Consider the following 26,046-nt stretch of genomic DNA (forward strand, 5'->3'; position numbering starts at 1 on the left):
TCTAGTACCCATAATTTGAGCATGCTCAAGATCTCCTCCGCAATGGTTTTCCTGCTGGTCTTGGGGGAACGATAAGGAATTAGATTTATTTTCTGCCCTTAGGTTGTGCATACATAAGAGAAAATTGGTTACTTTTTGTGGTTGTTGTGAAAAGACCTCAGGGAATTCAATCAACAGGTCATAGAGATTCTGTTTCTGGGCAACACGCAGGTTCTCAGGAATGTGGCTGAGCTCATGTTCTCTCTCCCCCAATAAGGTTGCCATTGTGAACATAGTCTGTTCTGCAGGATTAACCTTGCATGTTTTCAGGAGGTTAACATGATATTTGTTGTCTATCAGGTTGGGAGACTACACAGTCCGGGGATCCTTTCTTTTCCAAGATTGTATATGGCCCATGCCATAGGAAAAACATTTTTTTTTCTGAGGGTGACAAGGGAACAAGGACAGTCTCCTATGGAGAAAGACCGGGCGATGGCTTGTCGATCATGTGAACTCTTCTGGCACTCTTGAGCCCTGAAAAGGGGTGGATTAACAATTTCCCTTTGTCTTCATACAGAACTTAGTTTAAGAGCGGTTTGGGATATCGGTAGAGCAGCTTCCTCTCTCTCCTCCCATGTTTCTCACAGCATACTGTGATAATTCACCAGGTGTCATCACTTCTCCCAGGGGAAGAGCCCTTTCCCGTGAGGCTAGGGAGGTGAGGCCACTACCCAATAGTCCCTCTAGGGGTGGTAAAATGCATGAGGACCTCATGTGGAGGGACTCCCCTCCCGGGAAGAAGGACTAACGACTAGGGTATGGGCCCTCTAATACCATCACACCCCAACATTCCCAAGACCTCCCTTCCATTACAAACCCCTTCCCTGTGAATAAGACCATGTACTATTGTAATGTCTTAAATATAGAAACTACTTGGACGAGGAAGAGCATAGGAGACATAATGATTACTCCTAAAGCAAGTACTGAAAAGCGGTGGCTCCAAAGAGCCATGAAGAGGATTCCAGCAGATTGAAGGATCCAGTCTAGTGCTCTACGGGGGAATGCTCCCCCGTGAACATAAATATTGAAAAGTGACTCAGAGAGCGAACACTCCTGGAAGCAGGCCAGCCCCGGAGAAGACCAGCACGGGAGTTGGAGCAGCCCAGGAGATTCCAGGGAGATGCAGAGAATACTGTCAAGAGGACGAGGTCGGTCTGTGGCCTGACATGAAAGGCAGACAGCAGGAATTCCTTACCCATTGGCGTGGAACTGTTCCCCAAGGCTGCTGAAGACTGGGAGGTGGTGGCGCAACCTCAGGGAGGTAGACCGTGTGGTCCAATAACAGTGCTGACACTGCTGGCCCATGGACTGTGAGAAATGTTTGTGTGAAGAATGAAACAGAAGTAAGACCCCAGGAAGAACCAGAGGAGCGTCCTGTGAAGAGCCAAGGTAAGAGGATTTACACACTGTGATCTGGTAGGGGTGTAAGGATTTATGATAAAGTTATTCTGAGTGGGAAAAACATCAGAGACATTTCCCTCATGGCAGTACTTGGCAGGGAGTGCACATGTACTAAGAACGGAGGTGGGGTCGGGGAGCCTAGCATTAGTGAAAGCCCAATGGCAGAGATAAGCTCACTGACCACCAGAGAAGGGTCTGGGGCCCAAACTGAAGTGAAACCTATACCCGAGGGAGTCACCCTCAACCCAGTGACAGAGATAAGCCCACTGACCACCAGAGAAGTGTTGGGGTCCCTAACAGAAGTGTACATGATACCCAAAGGGGTCACCCTCAAACCCTGTGGTAGAGATGAGCCCACTAACCACCAGAGAAGGGTTAAGGACCCTAACAGAAGTGAGACTAATACCTGAGGGAACCACCCTCAATACAGTGGCAGAAATAAGCCCACTATCACTGTCTACCAGAGATGGGTCGTTATCCTAATAGAACTGAAGCCAATACCCGAGGGAACTCCCCTCGCCCCAGTGGCAGAGATAAGTCCACTGACCACTACAGAAGGGTCTGGGACCCCAACATCAATGAAATAAGCAGCAGAAGAAACACTCCTCGCAACATGGACAGAGACAAGTCCCCTGAAGTGCTAAGAAGGAACTGGACATTGATGATGCTTTGAGAGAGGGGCAAGGCAAACACCAGAACCTTTGTGCAATAGAATTTTGGCCATTGGAATATCAGAGACCAGGGGAAGGGAGTCAATCCCCCTGGTTTTGTTGTGAACAATTGAGACACCAGGTGAAGGTAGTCATTCGCCCTAGCCTTGTTGACAACATTCAAGAGACGCCAGGGGAAGGGAGTCAATCCCCCTGGCTTTAGAGAAAAAAGAACAATTGAAGAACTGAATCAGTACACCAGTGGAATGTAGTTGTTGTCCTGGTGACGATACCTTACGCTTAGCTTTAGCTTGGCTCAGTTGCAGTGTAAGGGATAGAAGTAGGATTGAAACAGGGCGGTGGAATTGATTTTGACGGATATTCTGACAGCACCCTTCCAGTTTTACGTTGAGACAGGGAAACCCCTTATAGAAATTGGGATAGATAGGTTTGGGCATTTTATAAATAAAACTTTTTTACCCAAAAATGACCCCTGTGTGTCATTCTCCTCCTTTGACACCCTTACAATACCTAATACCTAAAGTGGTTCGCGCCCAAACAGCAGCTCAAAAGGAGAATAAACCAAGGAAGATTTCAGGCTCCTGGCACACAGACACACACACAGCGCATTGCACAGCCAGTCTGGCGTCTGCTTTGGGGACTCGGACAGTGTGGTGCTCGGTACCATAAGGGAACTAGAAATCCCATGAGGATGTCGCACAGGACTACTCAGTGATGTCATTGCGTCCCGCTACTCCGCTGACAGCAAGAAACACTGCATTGCGTTTTCCCTTCCTTATATACAGACACATACAGATGCTCTGATGATCATAATCTGTGTAAAGTGAGTGGCCCTTCGTTTCTGTGGTCCTTTCTAAGTTTCTGCTGTCTTGGCTCCACGTTGCTGACCCATGCTTTCTGTCTACTTGCATCCTGACTGCCTGCCCCCTGATTGGGCTCTGCTGATACTTTGAACTGCCTACTTGGTTAAATAAACTTGATTTGTCTCTGGGATTTCCTAATGGTTCTGCTATCATTGCATTGCTTTCTTGGTTTTGGATCACGGACTGTCTACTGGATTTCTCTTGGCTCCCCCCAACCAGAGAATAGGGCTTTTTTTATTCTGGTTTGTTGTCCTGAATTGCTCCCTCGTCCGTTCGGGTTAGCTCCTGGACTTATTGTATTTGTGTGTTCATTTTCAGCTAGCGTCAAACAGGTTGCCGGGTCTATCGACACCTTTCAAACAACGTGTTCAGGTAGGATAAGGGACCATTTGTGGGTGGTGGAGTTGTACAGGTTTGCAGACACTTTTTGGTTACTATTTCCTTTTGTTTCCCTTATAGCTGGCTCTGTGCATTCGCCTGTCTTTTTGCTTGAGCCCTTGGCCTGGTGGTGTCTATATCTTAGAAGATGCTTTGCAGCATTTACACGCAGAACCCGATCATGGCAGGAGTGCAGTACTAACCACCCTTCTATGTGTCACACCACACATTCTTCACACAAACAAGCCTAAGGATCAGAAGCTTCTTAGAATCTTCCAACAGCCAACAAAGATCGCCCCGATGAAGGACTGAGGTCCGAAATGCATCAGCAACGCTGGCATCTGTACCATATCTAAAGCACAAGAAGACACCTTCAGGGACATGTTAGACCAATTCATGGTGATTTACCTGAACTACATCCTGATATATTCCTCCTTTCCTGAACAACATGTACAGCATATCAAACAGGTTTTACAGTGTTTGCGTGAGAATGCTCTCTTTGTCAAAGTGGAGACATTTATTTTTCACTCTTCCGAGGTAGAATTCCTGCATCCAGTAGCCTATTACTCTCATACACTCACACGACACAAAAAGATTTACACCATTATGGAACAAGATCTGTGGGCTGTTCAGGACACCTTTAAGTAGTGGCAGCACCACCTTCTGGGCACTAAACAGCCAGTTACGGTCTACACAGATCACGGTAATTTGCAGGCTTTAGTGCATGCAAAATATACTAATGCACGACAGATCTGTTGGCACCTGTTTTTTGCCATGTTCAATTTTGTCATCACTTACAGGCCTGGTGTACAACATGGGAAGGCTGCTGCCCTATCTCAGATTGTCGAGGATAATACTGTTTCTCAAGTCAATGTTACATCGTACCAGACAATACCCTAGGGTGTGTTTATACAGCGTCTGTATATATCTTCGATGATATCCATCAATGGTCAAAGAACCATGGTCCAGAATTAGAGGCTCTCAATATCACAATGATCGCAGGACTGCCGTTCATACAAGAATGTTTATATGTACCCACAGAGTCTACTCGATCCCTAGCCTTACGGTGGTCTCACAACAACAAGCTAACTGCCCATCCGGGGCAACATAAAAGTCTTGAATTGTTCAAACGCTTGTGCTGGCGGCCCTATATGAAAAGAGGCATCATTGACTACTGTGAGAAACCTGAAGGTGTTTCCCTAGCTAGTCCCCAGTGACCTGTCATCCAGGTGGCCAGGACACAGCCATCGCTATTGGATCCAGTTCCTGGGGGTGAACCAGTGAGGAAGGATCACCTGGATGGTGGGTCCTTGTGGAGCGGGAGTGGGACACTGATGGGTGAGGCACGGTATCCCCCTTCTTTCAAAACCTTTTCCCCATCCTACCAGGTAGGATATTCCAAAGCACTGCCCCCTCCCTTTGCCCACACAAACAATTTCATACAACATGGAAGACAACGGACTAACACTATGTCCCAATGCAAGGGTCAGGCAAAGTCAGGCAATTGTCCAGAATCACCGAACAGTGAGACGCGGTACCCCCTTCCTTGTAACCCCTTTTACCCATCCTACCCCGTAGGATATTCAGAAGCTCTACCCCCCTTTTCCGACATAAATACTTTGTTACATCGTGAACGACAATGGACTAACACCAGAACCATTTCCTTACATGTCCCAATACAAGGGTCCAAAACAGATTTAATAGTCCAATCCAAACGAGATGATTACAGTTTCTGGTTTTCAGCAGAGTATCCACAGGAACAGGAATCAGCGTGCCATCAAACTGCATTCGATGTGCACTCACTTGAAGTGCGCGGCAGCCTGCTATGTACAGATCCGGGTCAATAGGAGGCGTGGCTTGCAGGAACCTAGCTCGAATGTCCAAAACAGATGTAATAGTCCAATCCAAATGAGATGATTACAGATTCCGGTTTTCAGCAGAGTATCCACTGGAATCATCGTGCCAGCAAACAGCAATCTATGCGCATTCGCTTGATGCAGGGATTCTTGTATAGGAGGGAGACATCGACCGAAGGATTTTTAAAAACTCAGTTGGTGATCCCTAAGACCAACCAAAATGTTGTACTAGAGATTGTGAATTGCCATCTTACCGGGGGCCACTTAGGAAATCCAAAACCCAAGCACACATCAGTGGGAAGTTTTACTGGCCAGGCATCCATGTGGATATAAAGACCTTTATCCAGACATGTGAAATATGTCAAGAATCCAGCACACACGTCCCATTGCCTACCCCTTTGAATCCATTACCAATCAGACAATATTGGACCTCTAGAAACATCCAGACTAGGTAACAAATAAGTCCTTGTGATTGTTGATTATGCCACTAGATACCCCAAAGCATTCCCAATGCGGAATAATAACACACAGCAAATCCTTAAACATCTACTACCTTATTTTTCCTGGGTTGGCTTTCCCAAGGTAATATTGACCAATCAGGGTTCAAAATGTATGTGCAAGCTCATGGCAGATGTCAAAGAGCTACTCCATATTACCACCTTACGGAATTCTGTGTATCATCCCCAAACTGATGGCTTGGTAGAAAGAATCAACAAGACCCTAAAATTAATCCTGCAAAAATTGGTAGACAGAGATGGCAAAGACTGGAACCAAATGATCCCATGGTCACTATTTGCAGTGAGGAAAACCCCACAGGCCTCTACAGGATTCTCCCCCTTTCAACTACTTTACGGCAGAGAACCCAGAGATGTCCTGAACATGCTCCAGGAAACCTGGAAAGAACGAGAAGAGGCACCCATTCCCATCTCGCAATCTGCTACCTGAATGTGAGAACATATGAGACTTGTTTGAGATCTAGTCTGCACTCATATGGAAAAAGCCCAGAGTGAACAAAAATCTAATTACGACAAGAAAGTAAGCTTGAGATCATTTTCTATAGGACAAAAAGTATTGGTCCTATTACCCACCTCAGAAAACAAGCTGGTTTGTAAGTGACAATGGCCCTAAATATTAGAACAAAAGGGAACCGGCAATTATAAAGTAGCCCAGCCAGACAGAAAATGGAAGGTCCATTGATATCATGTAAATCTCTTAAAGGAGTGGAAAGAGAACCCGTCAGCCACCCATGCCAAAGTCCTATCTTGTTTGGTTCCAGAAGATATAGACAACGTTGAACTAATTCCTCCCAAGTTATTTATTCAATAACAAGAAGATCTAAAAGATGTAATTACATCATTCCCTGATGTATTTTTAGACAAACCAAGAAGAATCAAAATCACTTACCACTATATTAGAACACACAAGTGAAAAGTGGTTCACTTAAAACTGTATAGACTCCCGGAGGCTCGTAAACAGATAGTGGTCGAGGAAGTAAACAAAATGCTGCAAGGAAATATTATTGAGCCTTCATCGAGCCCATGGTCCTCCCCTTTCGTGTTGGTCACTAAACCTGTACATTCCTGGTGGTTTTGTACAGACTTCTGTCAAGTTCATGTGATTTCCAACTTTGATGCCTATCCCATGCCACAAATTCATGACCTAATAGATGAACTCGGAGCAGCTACCTTTCAATCCACCCTTGTTTTAACAAAGGGGCACTGGCAGGTCGCAGTATATGGGCCAGATAAAGAAAAGGCAGCGTTTTTGAAGCCTTTAGGACTGTTTCAATTCAAAATCCTCTCTTTTGGTTTACACAGCACACCAGCTACTATCCAACGCCTAATGGATACAATCCTACGTCCCTATTCTGATTTCTGTGGAGCTTATATTGATAATATCGTCATGTATAGTAAAACCTGGGAAGACCACCTTTTCCATCTTCATACTATTATGAGATTCCTCAGAGAGGCCAGCCTAATGGCTAGTCCATCTAAATGCAGATTGGCACAATCAGTCATCAAATAACTCAGCTTCTTTGTAGGGAACAGGAACGTACAGCCCCAACATGAGAAAGCGAGAGCTGTCCTAGATATACCTACACCTAAGACTAAAAGGGATCTTAGAGCCTTGCTAGGGTAAACAGGATATTACCGTAGGTTTATCCCAAGTTTTTCGGACAAAACAGCTAGGCTGACAGATAAACTCAAGAACGCCAAACACCAGAAACTTCATTGGTTTAAAGAGGATGATATATGTTATAACACCTTAAAGCGAACTCTGTGCCAGAACCCGATCCTGAAGGTAGAAGATTTCTCCAAAGATTTTATATTGCTGATGGACGCCTCTCTTACAGGATTAGGAGCAGTCCTATCTTAAATTTGCAACGGATTAGAACCTCCCATCTTGTTTACAGGTCGCAAGCTCTTCCCACGTGAAAGAAATGACTCAAAGCTGGAATTAGAGACCCTGGTCATCAAGTGGGCCATTATCCTCCTTAGAAAATTTACATTAGTCACAGACCATTTTCCGCTAGTTTGAATTAGCCTATGCAAAGACTCAAACCCACGTGGCATGCAATGGTTTCTAGACCTGCAGCCCTACTGCTTTAAAGGGGAACACCGGAAAGGTAAAGACCAGGGGAATGTAGATTTCCTGTCCCGGTTCCCCTGTGCAGCAGATGCGGATACGTCACATGGAGGAAGGGTATGTGAAAAACATTAAGGCGTCTCAACCGCTATTCCCCAGAGATCTGTCATCCAGGTGGCCAGGACAAGGCCATTGCTATTGGATCCAGTTCCTGGGGGTGGACCAGTGGGGGAGGATCACCTGGATGAGGGGCCTCGGGAGTGGAAGTGGGACACCAAGGGGCATGATGCCGTACCCCATTCCCTGTAACACCTTTTCCCCTTCCTACCCTGTAGAAGCTCTATCCCCCCCTTTTTCGACACAAACACTTTCTTACACTGTGATATACAATGGATTACAGTTGTTTACCCGAAACGTCCCAACACAAGGGTCCGGCAGAGTCAGGCAATTGACAATAACTAAACAAACATCTGACAGCCCTTTACCTTCCCCACAGGGATAAAAAGGTGGAGCACAAGAGCACATGACGAACAAGGCCAACTGCACGAAGCAGCAGGTATTCTTGACCGGCAGTTCAAACAGAGAAGAAAGATGGTGAGACCAGAAAGGATGACAAGGAGGGAAGTGCCCTTGACCATTTTAACCAGACCTGCAAAGCCTCAGTGAAAGGAATCATAAGACTGGGATTTACAGCTGACGTGTGGTGTAGCAGATGGCAATGGTGCACGGCCACCTGCCGCATTGATAAAGCTGGTGGGGAGGCATGCTTGCTACCGTGGTACTGTCCTTGACTTCATAAGCAAGAGAAGCCAACAGGTTCAGCACAGCCGGTGAGTCGGAGAAAGCTGATAGCAAACCAAACTGTGATGAGCCCAATATTGCAATGTGCAACACTATATGAATGTAAGGAACTTGTGAACAAAGAACTTGTGTATGTTTGAACTTTTAGGCAAGCCCAGAGAAGGGCCAGCTGCAGAGTGGTCAGGTGCCACAGGAGTGCTCATTCGAAGGACTGTGGCTGGCGTGGAGAGGGCGGAGTGAGGTGTCAGAGGTTCAGAGTGGTCCTACAAGGGTCACGTCAAGTCTACACTGGTTTTGTTGTGATTTGTTACAATATTGCTAAAAGTCATTTTGGTATGTACTGGAAACTTGCACTTATTTGATATGATGTTATATATATATAATATATATATATATATATATTTTACTAAATCTTTACTTTATATATTATAGTTACATGCACAAATCTATGAATGTGAATCAGACAACGTCATAGTGCTGATTACTGTACATTTTTGTTGGAATATATGTATGTACAGCCTTGTGAAAGACACATTGTCAAAAATGTGTTGACTGTTTTTATGCAAGATACTGGCAGGGATTAAAAATCACACATATCTCTACAAGATTCAGGAATATTAATTCAAAAACATTGTTTGGGACATTGTACCAGAGGACATTTTAAAACTGTATTGGCCAAGCGTGAAGTGCAAGTGGTTCCCATATACTGTGTTGTATAATTGGAGTTGCATACTATGACGTTTCACCACGTGTCATCACTTTTCCCTAGGGGGTAACCCTTTCCCGTGAGGCTAGGGAGGTGAGATGCTACTCAATAGTCTACCTAGGGGTGGTAAAATGCAGATGGACCTCATGGAGAGGGACTCCCCACCTAGGGACAAGAATCACCACCTAGGGTACAAACCACGTCACATCCCACCATTCCCTAGCCCACCTTTTTCATCCCAAACACTTTTCTTGAGAGCAGACCGATGTATTACTGTAGTTCCTTTAATACATCTCACATAGAAAGTACCAGAACGAAGAAGATCATGGGAGGCATGAAGATCATTGAGTATCCAAGTACTGGGTGGGGTGGAGCTGGGGAGGCAGTAAGATCATGCTGTCAAAAGTAAAAAGGGACTTTTATGATCCACCCGGGAGGCACTGGATACAAATGATAAAAATCGACAAAGGAAAAGATAGGCTTTCAAGATCAGCCAGCAGAGGCAGCAGCTGTGGAATCAGACCAGGGCGGGAGTCCCAAGCGCTGTCAGGGAACCAGAGAGAGAAGGATGCTGGCGAGGTGCCGTGGGAGTCCTTCGAGGGTGTTGCTTGAGGAAACCTGGGCAAGAGACCAGGAAGGAGACTGGAGCCTTGGAGCCGACCAGCGAGGTACCGTGCAGGCGAAGCAGCAGAATTAAGAGGCCTGAAGAGTCGGAGAGACGAACCCCAGGATGCCCTGGTGATGTGCGTAGATCTCAAACAAGGTAAAAGGAAGAACCAGAGACCTAGAGGGGGGCAGGGAGTGGAAGGGAGGCTGTCTGAAGTGGCTCTCCTTCAGCCCAGTAGTGGGATTCCGAATACTCGGTGATGCCACTAGAGAAGGGTCTGGGACCCAAATAAGAGTGAAACTAGTATCTGAGGAGAGCTTCCTCATTGCAGTGGCAGAGAAGACCACTGACCACAAGAAAAAGGTAACCAGATACAAATTATATAAAATTACAAAGGAAAAGATAGGCTGTTAAGCCTAGCCAGGAGAGGCAGCAGCTGTGGAATCGGACCACGGCGGGAGTTCCAAGCGCCGCCAGGGAACCAGAGAGAGAAGGATGCTGGTGAGGTGCTGTGAGAGTCCTCTGAGGTTGTTGCTTGAGCAAACCTGGGTAAGAGACCAAGAAGGAGAGTGGGGCCTCCGAGCAGACCATAGAGGTATCACGCAGGTGAAGCAACAGGGTTAAGAGGACTGAAGAGTCAGAGAGACGAACCCCAGCAAGCCCTGGTGACATGCGTAGATCCCAAACAAGGTAAAGAAGGAACGGCAGACCCAGAGGGGGGCCAGGGTGTGGAAGGGAAGCTGGTTGATGCTGCTCTCCTTCGGCCCAGTAGTGGGATTCCGAATACTGGGTGTGAGTGAAACAAGTATCTGAGGAGAGCTTCCTCATTCCAGTGGCAGAGAAGCCCACTGACCACAAGAAAAGGGTCATGTACCCAAATCAAAAGTCAAAAGGGAGTTCTCTTGATGCAGTGGCAGGAAAGGACTCAATGAATATCAGAAACAAACCTGGGACTTTGCCGATGCCTGCAGAGAGTGGCAGAGTACTTTATTCTGTGGTATCAGCATTGTTTGAGGACAACCCAGTCCACCTCATCTGGGTCACGCCACCGCCTTGTGTTGTCTTGTGTATACACGGGTCGGCTCTGTGCCGTCTCCGTGCCTCCTTCTCTTGGTTGCCAGCATCCTCTCGACCAAGGACCCGATCAAGGACCTCCCATATTCCCCTGGCTACTCTCTTTCTCCGTGTTCGAACTTCGAAGACTTCACTGTTAAGACGGATTTCTGAACTCTCACCTGGTGGCCAGAGATTCAGAAGGCCAGCCTTGTTTTTTGGAACAGGGTAACCTTCTGGACAAGCCAGTCCAATCAAGGTAGCATTGGCGGCGGTGAAGAGTAGGTCTCAGGAGTGGTGAGGGTGATCAAAAGCCCACAATGAGCACACACAGTAAACAACAGTACACATTACTCTCAGTCAGGTGTATATATCAAAAATACATATACATTTATTAAAGGCCTTTTAAATCAAATGCAAAGCAAATATAGGCAGTAAGAACTTTAACACAACACTACTATCAAACATACATACAGATACCAATGGCCTAAAGGAATAGTGCACAGTAAGGTTCCACAACTTGTGAAGAGAGGGAGCAAACAGTGCGAATATACTTTAGACTGTCCTTCACTTATCAAACCATAACTGAGAGGCAGTCCAATCCCTACAATGAGAGGAGCCTTATGCTCAAAAGTACTTAGGGATGCGGGTGCACGTGATCATGCAGTTGGGCAAAAACTGGGTCTCTTGCTTGGGCTGTAGCAGCTCTGGAAGGCGGGTGAGGCAGTGAAGAATAAGTTCCCACTATTCCAGGAGGGTCTCACCAAGAGGGCAGAACAGGATCCAAGAGTTGGGAATAGCTCGGTATCCCAGGCTACCTCGATAAAGAGTGGCCCTCAGGGGACCCTTGTGCGTTAAAATGAATGGATGCCACAGGGGCCACCGGTAAGAGTTGCAAGTACTCACCGACACAAGGCGCACTCCAGACCAAACTTCAGCAGTCAAGTCCACTTCGGTTGCAGGTTCAAAGGCTGCAATTGTGCTGTTCTGCGGCTTTCAACAGCTGAGTTCCAGGGATGATTCTGTGGCAGGAGAGTGGCGATTTCTCTGCTCCTGATGAAGGGATCAGCTTGAATCTACTGCAGCTCGATTCAGGGCACAGGGGGGTACAGCAGCAGCACCCCCTCGAGTTCATCACCACGGCTGGGTGACACAATGACCATGTGCACTCAGGTTCAGGCGTACTCTCCTAATTACAGACCTAGGGTGCCTAAGTGTAGGAAACCCGGCTGGAGAGTGCCTTATACTCAGTGCTTACTATCACCAAAATCTCAAGTGTGAACTCGAGACAGCAGCAGTTCCAGAGCAAAGGTCATGTGCAAGCTTTTCAGTTCACTGGTTGGCCCAGGAACACTTCCGAAGAGGCTTAAATGCGGGTTAAGTTGGAGGTGCTGAGAATAGTTAGTCCCACTATTCTAATGGGTCGAAACGCCTTTGCAGACCTTCTATGTTCGATCAGAAGCAGGGGCGTTCAGCGGGACAACAGCGGGCTCAGGGTGCCAAACCTTCCATAGGTCACCAGTGGTTCTTCGACTCAGCTTCTTGGTTTCAGGATACTTGGATCCTATCTTTTGGTTGTTGCTAAAAAATATTCCCAAGAAAATGTGTGCATATGTTTGGACAGTAGTATTGTTCACAAATGGACCACCGATTTTCAGGTGTACTTCCCACATAATGTCTGTGATCTTTAAGCATATGAGACCAGTAATACTGGGAAGAACACGCTAGGCTTTACAGATCAATTTACTAGGGTTTTGAAAGTTACTACCCCTCCAAGAATTCTTTTGATGTGTAATGGGAAATAGTGCATGTTAAAACACATGGGGCCAGTTAAATTGGTGAAAAAGTGGTTAAGAATACAAATAAAAGTGTTCTGAAGAATTTGGGGGCCTCTTTCATTCGTAAAAAAAGATTTTCCACGAAATGTAGTGTAATCATTGGTCTGAGCCTCGGAAGACCACTTCATAGAGGGGTGTAGTAATGTCAACTAAGTATTTGATATCATTATTTGGATTGTTAACTAAAATCTATTAATTGTTACTTAATTGGATTTGAATATAAGGCAAAATATTTAATTATGAAACATGTGGCATGCATTTGTCTTGTCTGCCAATTACCCACGTGCCAGTTGCACAGAGTATCAAATGTGATCATTTTTACACAAGGTCACCATGTAACACTAAATGACTGCAAGAATAAAAGTAACTTTTCTGATAAATATAGTCCATGCTGGCATCAAATACAAACCTCACATGTACAGAAAAACAGCATATGAAAATTACTTACTAAAAGAAATTTGGATAGGCATGCAACGTATTTGTCCATTGTGCACTTTCTAGCTCTACAAAGGAAAAGATGCCAATTTTCCGCAGGACACAAACATGGCCCATGGCTTAATTATTTTGCTCATTAAAGCATGCCAGCTGGGAAAATTATCTGAACATGACAATGTATTCTAACAATGACACTTCAACGAGTAAGGATATTTTCATGGTAGCAACAATCTCAAATCTCACATCTACAAAAATAAGCCAAGTGGAACCACAACAGACTCACTGGCTAACATTCCCGCAAAGCTCAGAATGCTCAGTCCTGGCTATACTGCTATTGTGGTCTCATCCCTTCAGCACCTCCTTCCTGGGCTTCACACCATGGCCCATGGCAACTGGGAAGCAACATTTTAGGGTGCCTCAAGCAACGTGCTGCTCCTGTGGTTGGGAATCACTGCTCTAAATAGTGCTATTCTGTACCTGAAAGATAAGAGCTCAGGACATAGGGCCTCATCAAGAGTTGGGAGGTAGCCCTTAAATGCAGCGGTAACCCTATTAATGCCGAACGTAAGGGCTGGCCCAATCACGAGTTGGATGCCTAATGGGCTGTATTACCTCCAGCTTTTTGCAGGAGCTGAAAATCCCATATAGCGCCTCGTTTTTGGTGCTATTACTGCCAGTGCTATTACTGCTAGCAGTAATAGCGCCCCAAGCCCTATTGGGTCCAATGGACCCAATGTGTATTTACCATTACCGCCGAACCTGTGATCCAGCGCTAATAGCACCAGACTGGGTGGCAGTAAACCAATTAGCATTTGGCAGTAGCCTGGGCTATTCTATACCAGAAACAATGGAGCACTGGACAGGGTCAGGGCATCAGGGCTATTATTAACCAGAATGATGGGAGCTCACTACAGGGCTGGGGCGCCAGGGCATTGCAATACCAAAAAGAGGTATTTGGGACAGAGTCAGGCTTCAGTGTTATTCTGTAGCAGAAAAGAGGATCTCAGCACAGGGTCACAGGAGCAGGGCTATTCAATATGAAAACGATAAAAGTGCAGGACAGGTTAAGTACGTCAGGATTATTCCATACCGGAATGAGAAGAGACAAGGAAATAGGGTGATTTCCCTCTTAACCTCAATATGTTTTGGCCTACATCTCCCATCATCCCTGGGGCACAGAAATTGGTGAAGGGCCATAGGAGCTGTAGGTCAAAAACATCTGAAAGGTGACAGTCTGTCTTCTCCAGAATGAGTGGAGAGTAAGACCCCCATCTAAATAGTAGGAATCTACAGATCCACTGCACGTTCGTACCTGGTCTAGCTGGGACGTATCGAGCTTGAAACCGGTCGGAATCTTGATATCCATTATGACCAGGTTGGAGGCCTTGCTCTTCGTGTAGCTGATTGAATAAGGAAAAAGGTTGAAATACATTACTTCAAGATTTCTTTAACGCCTGTTTCTTTTTTTTGCCTGGCCCGGATGAGCACAGTATTGTACATACTTCGGTCCAGGAATGGACCCACTGACATCACCCCACCATGCCAGACCAGCTGCTCTGGTGGGGCGCTGAGCAATTTTCAAATAAAGGATGTTAAATAGGAGATGGCACACAATACTGAGTTCCAGGTCTTAAATAAGACACAATACACCACAGGAGTTTTGATGCCCTTACAGGCTTTTATATCAAACTTGGCAAGATATACCTTTACTCCTAATACATACTTGCCCCAATCTATTTACTCATTCTATTGCTGACACTGAATTGCTAGGAGCAGAAGATACCGTTTGCACAACCCCACTTCACATTAACCTTGAGCAGGTATACAGTTCCATCCCGCCGCCCCGGGCACTACATCGTCATATCACAACCTCCGGTTATATCAACTCGTGTTGGTACTTATTTCAAAAAACCTTTGCAGCTGCAGTCAGCTCTTAGTAATAAAGACTCTTAATAAGGTGACTGCTTATCAGTGGCACAAAAGTAATTGTCCCACAGTACCTTGTTGCATGCTGCATTCCTGACACTTGCCCAGTTGAAGTCAGTTGACACCCCCGCTAAGCCGCGGGTGGCTCCCACGGGTACACACGCTGTGCTTCCTGGACTATAGCAGCACTGTGCTTTATCAGGGCTTTGGAAGCCCCTATTTCCTCTGTGATGGTGTTTGCGGTAATGATATTATTGGGGCTTTGGAAGCCCTTCGTTGTTATACTGGTAATAGGGCTTTGGGACCCTGTTGATCGTTTCCTGCTTGGTGGTGCTGCAGGGCCTCATAAGCCCATTGTTTATTTCTCCTATGTGGCAATGTATTTAGGCACGGAAATCCATCTTGTGCCATGCCCAGGTCATGCCCACCCATCCTTTCATTGCCGACAGCCTGCAACAAGCCCCGGCCGCACCAGACTTGATGTGGTCGGGCTCTGGGTAAGTCTTACCCTGCTCTCCCCATCTGGCCCCGGGGAGAGTGGGTAGTGCGTAGGCCCTCTGGTCGTGCTGCAGTGCTGGCGATCCCGTTTGCACCGCCAGGGCTTCTTCCTCTTCACCACCCGCCCCAGCTGGCTTCGGGGTAGATGGATTTACCACCATGCCTGCCACCTCCTCACTTTCATCTGGACCTCTGTACGCCATGCGTCCTGGGACTTCTGTCTTCTCTGGTCCGCCCAGTCTGGCCCCCGGGTGAACCGTATTCCCACAGGCCACGCTCGGTCGCACACCATGCGGCCCCGGGCTGGGGTGTCATCTTCACCTGGGCCACAGCACACATGCGGCGTGGGACTTTGATGTCTTCCGGCCTGCCCGTACTGGCCCCTGGGTGGGTCGCTGCTGCATCCCAGGCCTCGCTCATGTCCTGTGGACTGCCCGCACATGCAGCTCCATGCGCGGGTGTTAGTCTTTCCCCAGGCCGCACCGCACACTCAGCCCGGGGTTTACCTTCCCGCCGGGCTGCAGCTGGCAGACACAGCCTGGGTCATTTAGAAATGCCCAGGGAGGCCGCTCGAGGCCGCAACCCATCAGGGACCTCAGCTCTTCTTTTCTTTCTCTTTAACTTTTCTCAGGGTATCTTTTTTCTGTCTTTACTTTTAGTTTCCCTTCTTCTAGCTGTCACTCTTAAGGGTTCTTTCCTCCTCCAGGCGAGTTCAGTCCATGTTCACAGACAGGGGAGACCCGTCCATTGTCCTACAGTCTAGTGTTCCATGTGTCCCCCATGGTGGGGAACGTGGTGCAGTCAGGTAAGTGTAAGCACCTGTTCATACACGCACATTTAATAAAGGCATTTCATAAAGCTCCTGTGTCCTATGGTTATTTCTACTTTTATATATATATGCATTGCATCTACTTGCACAGCACTTTGCACTTTACTGTGGTAGTGACCTGCAGCAACGAGCATACATTTGCACAAAATAGCCATCCCCAACATGGTATTACTTACATGTAATGATACGACGACTTCCACTGCATTTCAGCGGCCTGCATGGTCTATATCAGACATAAACATAGGACTGCTTGTCCAGCGTATCTACGCACACTCTGTCTCTGTCTATTTCTAAACGTACACTTTCCTTTTCGTGCACAATATTTAACGTGCACGAGCAGATCGGCAAATCATGTGACCAAGCAACTAGCAGTTGCGAAGCACGTCTTTTTGGCCGCCGGTTCCCCTTGTGATCTTAATTTTAAATACTCATTTTTGAATGACACGTTTAATACGTTTAACTTTTCATTGTGGTTACTGGTGTTTTTTGATTCCGATGACCACCTGTCGTTGCCTGAATAGACTGCCTGGGAGTGCGACCAGCCTCTGCCTGTGTGACTACGCTGGCTCAAGCTGGAGATATATATATATATATATTACATATCCCCCTAGTTTTAAGGGCCCCATTTGGGACGGGGGTTACATGTCAACATATGAAACAGAGACAGAGCAATACTTGGATTGGGCCTCATCTCCGCAAGTGTTCTCAGCGCCCTGGACCTACTCAGATCCGAACTAAATGGACAGGTGCCAGTATCCAAAGGGGAGCTTTGCACAAGTCCAACGCTGAGGTTGCATTTGAAGCCTGTGTCTCACAGCTCGTAGTCTGACCACAATAGATTTGCTGAGAAAAGCCACTGTTCTTGAAAATTGAAGGACTAGCTTAGCGGGCGGTGCTATAGGGCACTATCTGTCTAAGGTGCATATTCAACCGTGGGTATCGTGGTGCTGATTAACATAATAATGCAAGTGTATTATTATCCAATGCAATAGTATACTCATTTTTATACATTTCAGAATGATGAAGGGCTGAGTGGGCCAGCTGGGATTCAAACCTGTGGCCATGGGGTCAAACAGAGATCCGTTTAGTAGATGCTTTAATCCATGGAACCACAGGCACAGATTGCAAACTAGCCAGCAAACAAACACACACATTCTTTGGGTACCTTTAAGGGTAGGTGGGGATTTGGGGTCATTTCTCATTCAACCCTTGGTTTCTCTCCCAGCAGTGTTCTCCACCTGCAACTACTATAATATGGTATTCAGTCCAGACACGTGACGGACGGCTCTAGGTTTCTGCTCCATTTACTGGTCAAAGAATCTACCCACTGAATTTAAGTTCTTGAAACTTACATGTTTAACCAGATGTGTTTAAATGATGTATGTTTTGTGACTGTGTCTTCCTTTCTTTATTAAAATAATTACTGTGTTCCAAATAACCCTCTAACTAGGTTGAATGCCTCCTTGTTACACCCCATTTTGCTACCCACTCCTTCTCCCACTCCTTTTCCCACTTTATTCCATTTCCCTTCCTCAGCCCCATCTTCTCTTTTTCATTCTTTTTCACTTTTAGCCTATTAGTTACCCGCTCTTACATATGAAGTGTGGACCTCTTGTTAACACCTCTTTATGAGTCCCTCCTACTTTTATTTTCAAACCCATAACCTTCTGCCCATCAATTCCTCACCAACTTCCTTTTCTGTAACAATGTCTTTGCCTCATAAAGGTGGCAATAGCAACCACTTTGGCAAAACACGATTGCTACAAAGTGCAGTTGGCTTGGCAATTTGTAGGGCATTTTTGGTCATTTGCACGACCAATAGCAAACTCTCTGTTGTTTATATTTCTGTCACATTAAGATGATTTAAAGCAGTTATTATTGCCTGCAAAGCAGTTACCTGAAAGCTCATAGATTAATGGCAGCCATTCAGCTGCCCATCATCTAGATTCTTGTCACAATTAGGTGATTTGAAACTGTAATTGTTGCCCTCAAAAGCCTCTGTCTGAATGTAAATTGGTTAATTGCAGCCTCTGGTATAATTCACCGTCACCTCAAAGGGTGCCTTCAGTCACTGTATTTCTAAGCAACACTGCATCCCATGACATGATATGATATGGCATGTATAACTCACCTCTACACAAGTGTTTCTAGGCGCCACAAGACAAGTGAGAGGAGATATAGGGAGGACAATACAAACGATCCTACTAGGCCTTGTGTCATACGGATCGTGCAAGCGTGACTATAGAAATGCAAGAGGAAGGAGTGGCGGAAGTGCAAGGGGGAGGTAAGGGGGCACTGCGAATAGAGCAGCCTGGTTCTGAGTAAGTGCATCCAGCAGGGCAGAGCGGCTCTAGGTAAGTGCAGGAGGTAGGGGGCTGTAGGGGTTACAGGCCCTAAGTGTGCGGTAGGCCAAAAGGCAGTGCAAGGAAGTCTGGTCGTGGAGGAGCCTGGTACCCATTGAGACTCTGAAGGAATCAAGCAACATGTTGCGCAGGAGACAGGTAAGTTAACAAAGGAACGAGAGAGAGAAGGAAGAGGAGAAATGGAGGGCCTTGAGCTGCTACTGGAATTTCAGGCTGTCCGACTCAAGTCTGAGAGTGGCAGGAATACTGTTCCAGCGGTAGGCACCTGCAGAAGAGATCGATCTACCGCCCACTCTCTGCCTGGATAAGCGTCTGACCCTCACCGATTTGGAGGTAGCTCAGCGAAGGGCTCTAGAGGAAGGTATTTTGGAAGAGAGAGTTGGATGTAGTGCAGGCCCCATCCCCAGAAAGACTTGTGGACGATGCAGAGGGTCTTGAACTTGATCATTACAGCCACCGCGAGCCAGCAGAGAGATTTCAGAGCTGGAGAGATGCGGTCCCTGGACTTGATGCCAAGGATAAGTCTTTCAGTCCTATTCAGTATTAGTTCCAGGGGGAGAAGAGAAGAGGTAGGCAGATTGAGAAAGAGGCTGTTGCAGTAGGCCATCCTGGAGAGAACCAGGGCTCTTGAGAGAGTGAGAATCTGGGGGAAAGTGAAGAAAGGTAGAATACCTCTGAGGAGGTGCAGCTGGACGTAGGTCATTTTGGGAAGGTCTGTGATGTGAGGAGAGAAGGAGAGGGTGGAGTTGAAGATGACACCAAGTCTTTTGCCTCACAGCAAGGCGAGGGCAGTGGGCCCAAGGAAGGCACCACAGTGAGAGAGGGAAAGCGGGAGCAGGAGTCGCAGCGAGAAGGATCTCCATTTTACTGGCATTAAGGCAAAGATCATTGGAGGCGCACCAATCCTGAATCTTGGATAGACACTCAGGAATGAGTGAGGGAGGAGAGGAGGCTGAGGGAAGCCTGACAGAGAGCTGAGTTATATCCACATAACACTGGAAGTTAGAAGTGAAGGTCGAGATCAGGTGGGCAAAAGCGGTCAGATAGATGTTGAAGATCAAGAGTGAGAGGATAGAACAATGAGGGACACCACATGTGGAGAAAGAGGTGGTGGAGAGCAAGGACACAAGTTTGACGTGGGAGGGACGGTCTGTGATGCCCAGATTCACACAGAGTCTGTTGATCAGGGTGGCATGATTGACCATGTCGAAAGCAGAAGAAATATCAAGGAGGAGACAGAGGGAGAGCTGGAGTCAAGGTTGGAGTGTTCTGGAGAGAAGGTTCCATGCCTCTGCCTGCTGTGAAGCCAGACTGAAGGTCATGAAGGCAGCCAGCAAATTTGGTGGGCTGGGAGATGGCCAGCTTTCCAGGGGTTTGCCCAGGAAAGGAGTGATAGAAAAGGCATGTAGGATCAGCAGAAGGCTTTTTAAGGAGGGGTGCACAAGGGGCTGCTTGAGGGGAGGGGAAGGATCCAGCAGTGAAAAAGTGATGGCAGAAATCGGCCAAGGCTGGAGCGAGGGTGGAAATGTGGTCTTTGATGGTTCTGGAGGAGCAAGGGAGCACCTGTTTGGACGACACTTTCATAGATCTGACTTCTCTAAAGACATCGGACATCATCAGATGCTGTCATAGCGAAGGAGGAAAGAGGAGAGGGAGAGGCTGCCAAAGGGGGACTGAGAGAATTAGAGGGAGAGGAAGATGAAAGTGGGGACAGGATGTCTTGAGTTTTAGTGGTGAAATAAGAGGCTAGAGCCATAGAGAGGGTCTGAGAAGGAACAGGAGAGGTGGAGACTACAGTAGGATTGGCCAGCTTCAAGCAGATTTTAAAGAGTTCGGCCATATTGTCAGAGGCCTCAGTGATGCAGGCTTGGTATGGACCCTCTTCTTGGAGAGGACAGAGAGTCTGTATTGCCTTTGGAACAGGCAGCAAGCCAGTTTATCAGAGGATGCGCCCAAAGCCCTCCTCTTCCTCTGAGCCACCCTGCACTTGTATTTCAGGGTGGCAAGGTTGAAGTCGTACCAAGAGTTGCACTTGGAGGTAGGCTTCAGACAGAGACTCATGACAGGGGCAAGGATGTCCAGAGTGTTGGAGATAGAAGATTCAGGTTGGAGAGATCTGTGTCAGAGTGCAAGTTGGCCGCAGGAGTAGGAGGAGCAGGGAAAGTAGAGGCAAAGGCGTCCACTGGCATGGGCCGAATGGCGGCGAGGAAAGTGGCAGTGCTGGGGTAGGCTTTGCTTGAGGGGTAAGAAGTTTCAGTTGAGAGGAGGGCAGAAAGTGGTCAGTCCAAGAGAGAGGAGTGGTGAGAGGGTTAAAGAAGGGGATGTCTGAGGAGATGAGAACATCCACGGTGTGTCCAGCAGAATGTGTGGGACCAGAAGGTAGAATGCAAAGGTTGCAGAAAATCCCAGAAGAGGGATTAAAAGCACCCAGGCCGATGTTGAGGTTGTGGTAAAGGAGTGGAGAAGAGAGGTCATCCCATTCTGAGAGGGAGAGGGTGCACCTGCCAGTTGGCCTGTAGATGGTAGTTGCAGTCAGAAAGAGGCCAGGAGAGAGAGACAGCCTGCATACTAGGCATTCAAAGGAGGTGTAGGCCTGCATAGGAATGACAGAAGCAGGGACCCATTCTGGAAAGATCAGGGCCACTCACCTCTGGGCCGGTCGGTTCTGAGCTTGTAGAGGAGCTTGTAGCCCTCAGGGAAGAGAGTGTCAAACTCGTGAAAGAGCTGGCCGTGAACCATGTCTCGGTGAGAGCGAGGACATCCAGGTCAAAGTCTTCGAGGAGGTGGCAGATGTCAGAGGAATGTTTGACAGCAGAGTGAGAGTTAAGAGTATCTATCTGGAGCAGGTTGCCACATTTGAAAGACTTCTGGGGTAGGGTGCAGGTGTGGGGTACACCCAGTGGAGGCGGTAGACGGGCCCGAGAGTGGGTAGAGGCAGTAGACAGAGGTGGCATAGGGGCCAGAGTGGTGGCAGAGGAGGAAGGAGGTGGCAGAGGGCCAGAGAGGTGTTAGAAGGAGTGGTACGAGAAGGAAGGAAATTGATGAGGTGTAGGAGATGCCTATCAAGAAAGAGGAGATTGGGCTGAGAGCCCTGGACCATGACAGTACCATTCAGATGGACATTGAGGTTGGTATTGAAGGATTGGAAGGGGGCCACAAGTACCTCCCACCGGGTGCCACCATTTATGGGGGAAGGAGAAAGGAGAGAGAACAACGACCATATGAGGGGTCCACAGGTCTGGAGAGGGAACGACAAAGATGATGTCGGTGAGAGTATGTGTCGTGATTGCTAACGGCAAGGTCTCTCTCCCGTGACCCCTCCTCACCTGAGGTTCCTGAAGATGTGCTCAGTGTCCGTGAGGTCCCTCTACTTCCTCTAGTAGTAGCCTTCTGGGTCTTCTTTCTTTGGCCCTTTACCTTCTTATCGTGGAGGTAGGGACGGGCTCCACTGGAGGCCACCTTGGCAACTGAGGAACTCCCCGCCAAGAGGGACCCTCAGTAAGCCCATCCTAAAATCCAGAGAAAAAGCTTCTGCGGCACCAAAAAACCCTGAAGCACACAGGCTGCACGTGGAGCTTGATCGGACTGGCGGTCGAGATTCTGCAGGCAGTAGAATTTATCCAATTTAAAGGGGAGGCTCCTTGGAAGGTAATTGTAGATAGGGAAAGGCAGGAAGAAGAGGAAGACAGAACAGAGCGAGGTATAGAGATGAACGCCTAGAGGGGCTTTAGTGTGTGCAAAGGCACAGGAAAAGAAAGAAATCCTGCGTCCCGAACAGAGATGACACTGGAAGCCGGAGGCGAGCAGAAGGAGAGCACTCAACCGAAGCCGGATGCGAGAGAGCGAAAGCGAGGAGTGAAGGCAAGGGAAGAAGCCGGGCGGAGAGGTACAGAGCGAGGAGGGGCGGAAGCCGAAGAAACTCCCGCAAGCAGGACCAGGACCAAGAGCGAACAGCTGGTAACACGAACAAGAGTTCCGAAGCCAAAACAGGAAGTGGGAGCGATACAACGCACTGAACGTAGGTTTCAGTGCGTTGTTATAGAAACGCTGCCTGAAGCGGCCATCTTGGAAGAAGACTAGACCGTACGTAACGGTTCTAGCCATAGATCGATCACCTAAGTCGGGAAAGGGACCATCTATGCCAGACCTTCCATGACCGGAACATAACAGTATGACCTCTTCTCCTCAGGGTCCCCCCCGGCTTGCCAGGATGTTTTCTGTGGAACAATCGCAGCAGACGAGGTGCATGGATGTGATGACGGGGTTCCCAGGTACGTTCCGCCACTGAGTATCCCTTCCAATGAATCATATATTGTAGGGACCCCCGGTAATATCTGGAGTCCACAACATGAGACACTTCATATTCCTCCGGCTCCGTGACAGGAGGTATCCTTGGTTGGATTCTGGGTCTCTGGTAGGGATCCGGCACGTAAGGCTTTAATAGGGAAGTATGAAACACGGGGTGAATTCTCTTCATCTTCTGGGGGAGTCCAAGACGGTACACCACTGGGTTAACTTGTTCGACTATCGAGTAGGGGCCCAGGTACTTGGGAGAAAATTTGCCAAGGTGTAACCATCGAGGTAGGTATTTGGTTGAAAGCCAAACCAAAGTGCCAGGTGTCCATTCCGGGTTGCTTCGCCTATGTCGATCTTCCCTCTCCTTGGTATTCTTGCGGCTGTCCTCCAGTGCCTTCAGGGCCATCCTTTGGGTGGATCGAATTGCTTCCAATAAACTGTCCACGGTGGGAGAGTCTGAACAGTTCTTCCGAAGGCCTGGTACATGGGAAGGGTGGAATCCATAGGTGCACAAAAACGGACTCTTCTTTATGGCAGAACGATATGTGTTATTATACAAAAATTCTGCCAAGGGTAACAAGGATGTCCAGTTGTCCTGCTCCCTGTTACAGAAACTTCTAAGGTATTGCTCGAGGGTGGCATTCAGCCTCTCAGTCTGGCCATTGCTTTGTAGATGGAATCCCAATGATAGTGCTCTCTGGATTCCTAATTGTTTACACAAGGAAGCCCAGAATCGTGATGTAAACTGCGACCCTCGGTCTGAAAGCACAGTTTTGGGTAACCCATGTAGTCGAACTATCTCACGAAGAAATACTGTTGCCATTTCTGGAGCTGTTGGGAGTCCTGCAAGTGCGATAAAGTGGGCCATCTTACTAAAGGAATCCACGGTGACCATAATGGTTCTGTGACCTTCCGAGGGTGGAAAATCCACAATAAAGTCAGTAGACACGTGTTCCCAGGGCTGAGAGGGTACCTCCGGTTGTTGCAACAGACCCAAAGGTCTACCAGTTTGGGGTTTGTTAACAGCACATACAGGACAAGAGAACACGTATCGTTTGACATCTTGAGACATAGTTGGCCACCAGAAAAGCCTCTTCACCAATTCTGCCGTATTCCTCCGGCCCTTATGTCCTGCCAGGGGAGACTCATGGCACCACCTCAGCACCTGCGTCCTCAGATTATGTGTTGGGATGAATAAAGCTGAGTCGTGATATAATAGTCCGTCTTTGAGAAGGAGATTGGGGTCTATACGGTTGCAGCGCTGAATTTCCTCTTGCACTGCTTGCAGAAAACTAGAGACCACTGAAATAAATTTCTTGTTGGCAAGTAGCAGCTCGTTTCTGGACTGTGTCTCAGAAGAACCTTCCCAGCTTCTAGACAAGGCGTCTGCCAAGATGTTTTGAGAGCCTGGTAGATACGTAAGGTGGAAGTCAAATTGAGAAAAATAATATGCCCACCTAGCCTGTCTAGCGTTGGTGCACTCCATCTGTTGCAGCACCCGCAAATTACGATGGTCAGTTCTTATGACAAAGGGCTCAAGGGATCCTTGTAAGAGGTGCCTCCATTCCTCACAGGCTTTCTTCATTGCCAGGAGTTCCTTCTCCAATACCGAGTAATTTCTTTCACTAGGGCTCAAGGTCTTGGAAAAATAAGCTACCGGATGTTCCACTCCATCCTCAGAGTTCTGGAGCAGGGCCGCTCCAATGGCATTCTCAGACGCATCGGTCTCCAAAACAAAGGGACGTGTCTGGTCAGGTTGGACCCGAATGGGAGCAGAAGTAAACAAACTCTTGAGATGCTGGAAAGATTGTATTGCGTCGGAGTCCATCAGAAACCTAACCCCTTGTTTCAATAGTTCAGTGAGTGGTAGAACAGTCTTAGAGAAGTGAGGGATGAATCGATGATAAAAATTCACCAGCCCTAAAAACCTTTGTACCTCCTTGACACATCTGGGTTCTGGCCATCGTAATATGGCTTCAATCTTCCCTGGGTCCATCCTGACACCTTTATTGGATAGGATGAAACCTAAATAGGGGATAGAGTCAGCATAAAATTGACACTTTTCGAGCTTCACCGAGAGCTGATTCTCTTGGAGACGTCTCAGAACTTCCTTTACCACCTGGATGTGTTCGTTCAGATGTACAGAAAATATAAGGATGTCGTCAAGATAAACAACTACGGATCGGTAAAGTAAATCTGAGAATATTCGATCCATAAATCTTTGGAATATTGCGGGGGCATTGACCAGACCAAAAGGCATCACCCTGTATTCAAAATGGCCTAGGGGAGTCCTAAAAGCAGTCCTCCATTTGTCCCCTTCCTTAATCCTAAGGAGATGATAGGCCCCCCTTAGGTCCAACTTGGTGAATAGACGTGACCCCTGCACCGCCTCCAGGATATCTCTTATCAGTGGCATTGGATATCTATCCCTGCAGGTGATCCTATTGAGACCTCTGTAGTCAATGCAGGGTCTTAGTTCTGTAGTTCCCCTCTTGGGTATAAAGAACAGAGAGGCCCCACCAGGAGATCGTGACTCCCGGATCAGTCCATTCTCCAGATTCTCCTCCAGATATTCCTTAAGGGCCTTCCTTTCTGGAAGAGACAAAGGGAACATTCTTCCAAAGGGCACCACTGCTCCCTCCTGTAACTCGATGGAGCAGTCTTCGGGTCTGTGGGGTGGCAGGAGGCGTGGAACCTTGTCTTCAAATACTTCGGAATAGCATTGGTATACCAGCGGAAGGCTCGAGACCACCTTAGTCTGTAGAGTGCTACCTCGCCCCTCCTGTTTCTCTTGTACCTGCTTACTGAGGCAGTTTTAATGACAAAACTCAGAGTCAAATCTTAGAGTGTTGAGGGACCAATCAATGTAGGGGTTATGCTTTCTGAGCCAAGGGATCCCT

General features: G+C 47.5%; 1 long non-coding RNA gene across 1 annotated transcript in view; it reads right to left on the reverse strand.

The window, feature by feature from the left end:
• LOC138579507 (uncharacterized) overlaps positions 1–26,046 on the reverse strand; it is a 67,860-nt gene that overhangs the window by 14,549 nt on the left and 27,265 nt on the right. The window contains exon 2 of the long non-coding RNA XR_011304026.1: positions 14,547–14,634. This is a non-coding gene — a long non-coding RNA (uncharacterized lncRNA). The remainder of the gene's footprint in view (positions 1–14,546; positions 14,635–26,046) is intronic.

The sequence above is a fragment of the Ambystoma mexicanum genome, chromosome 3p (assembly GCF_040938575.1).
Source record: "Ambystoma mexicanum isolate Mex_15411 chromosome 3p, UKY_AmexF1_1, whole genome shotgun sequence".
NCBI classification, from domain to species: Eukaryota; Metazoa; Chordata; class Amphibia; order Caudata; family Ambystomatidae; genus Ambystoma; species Ambystoma mexicanum.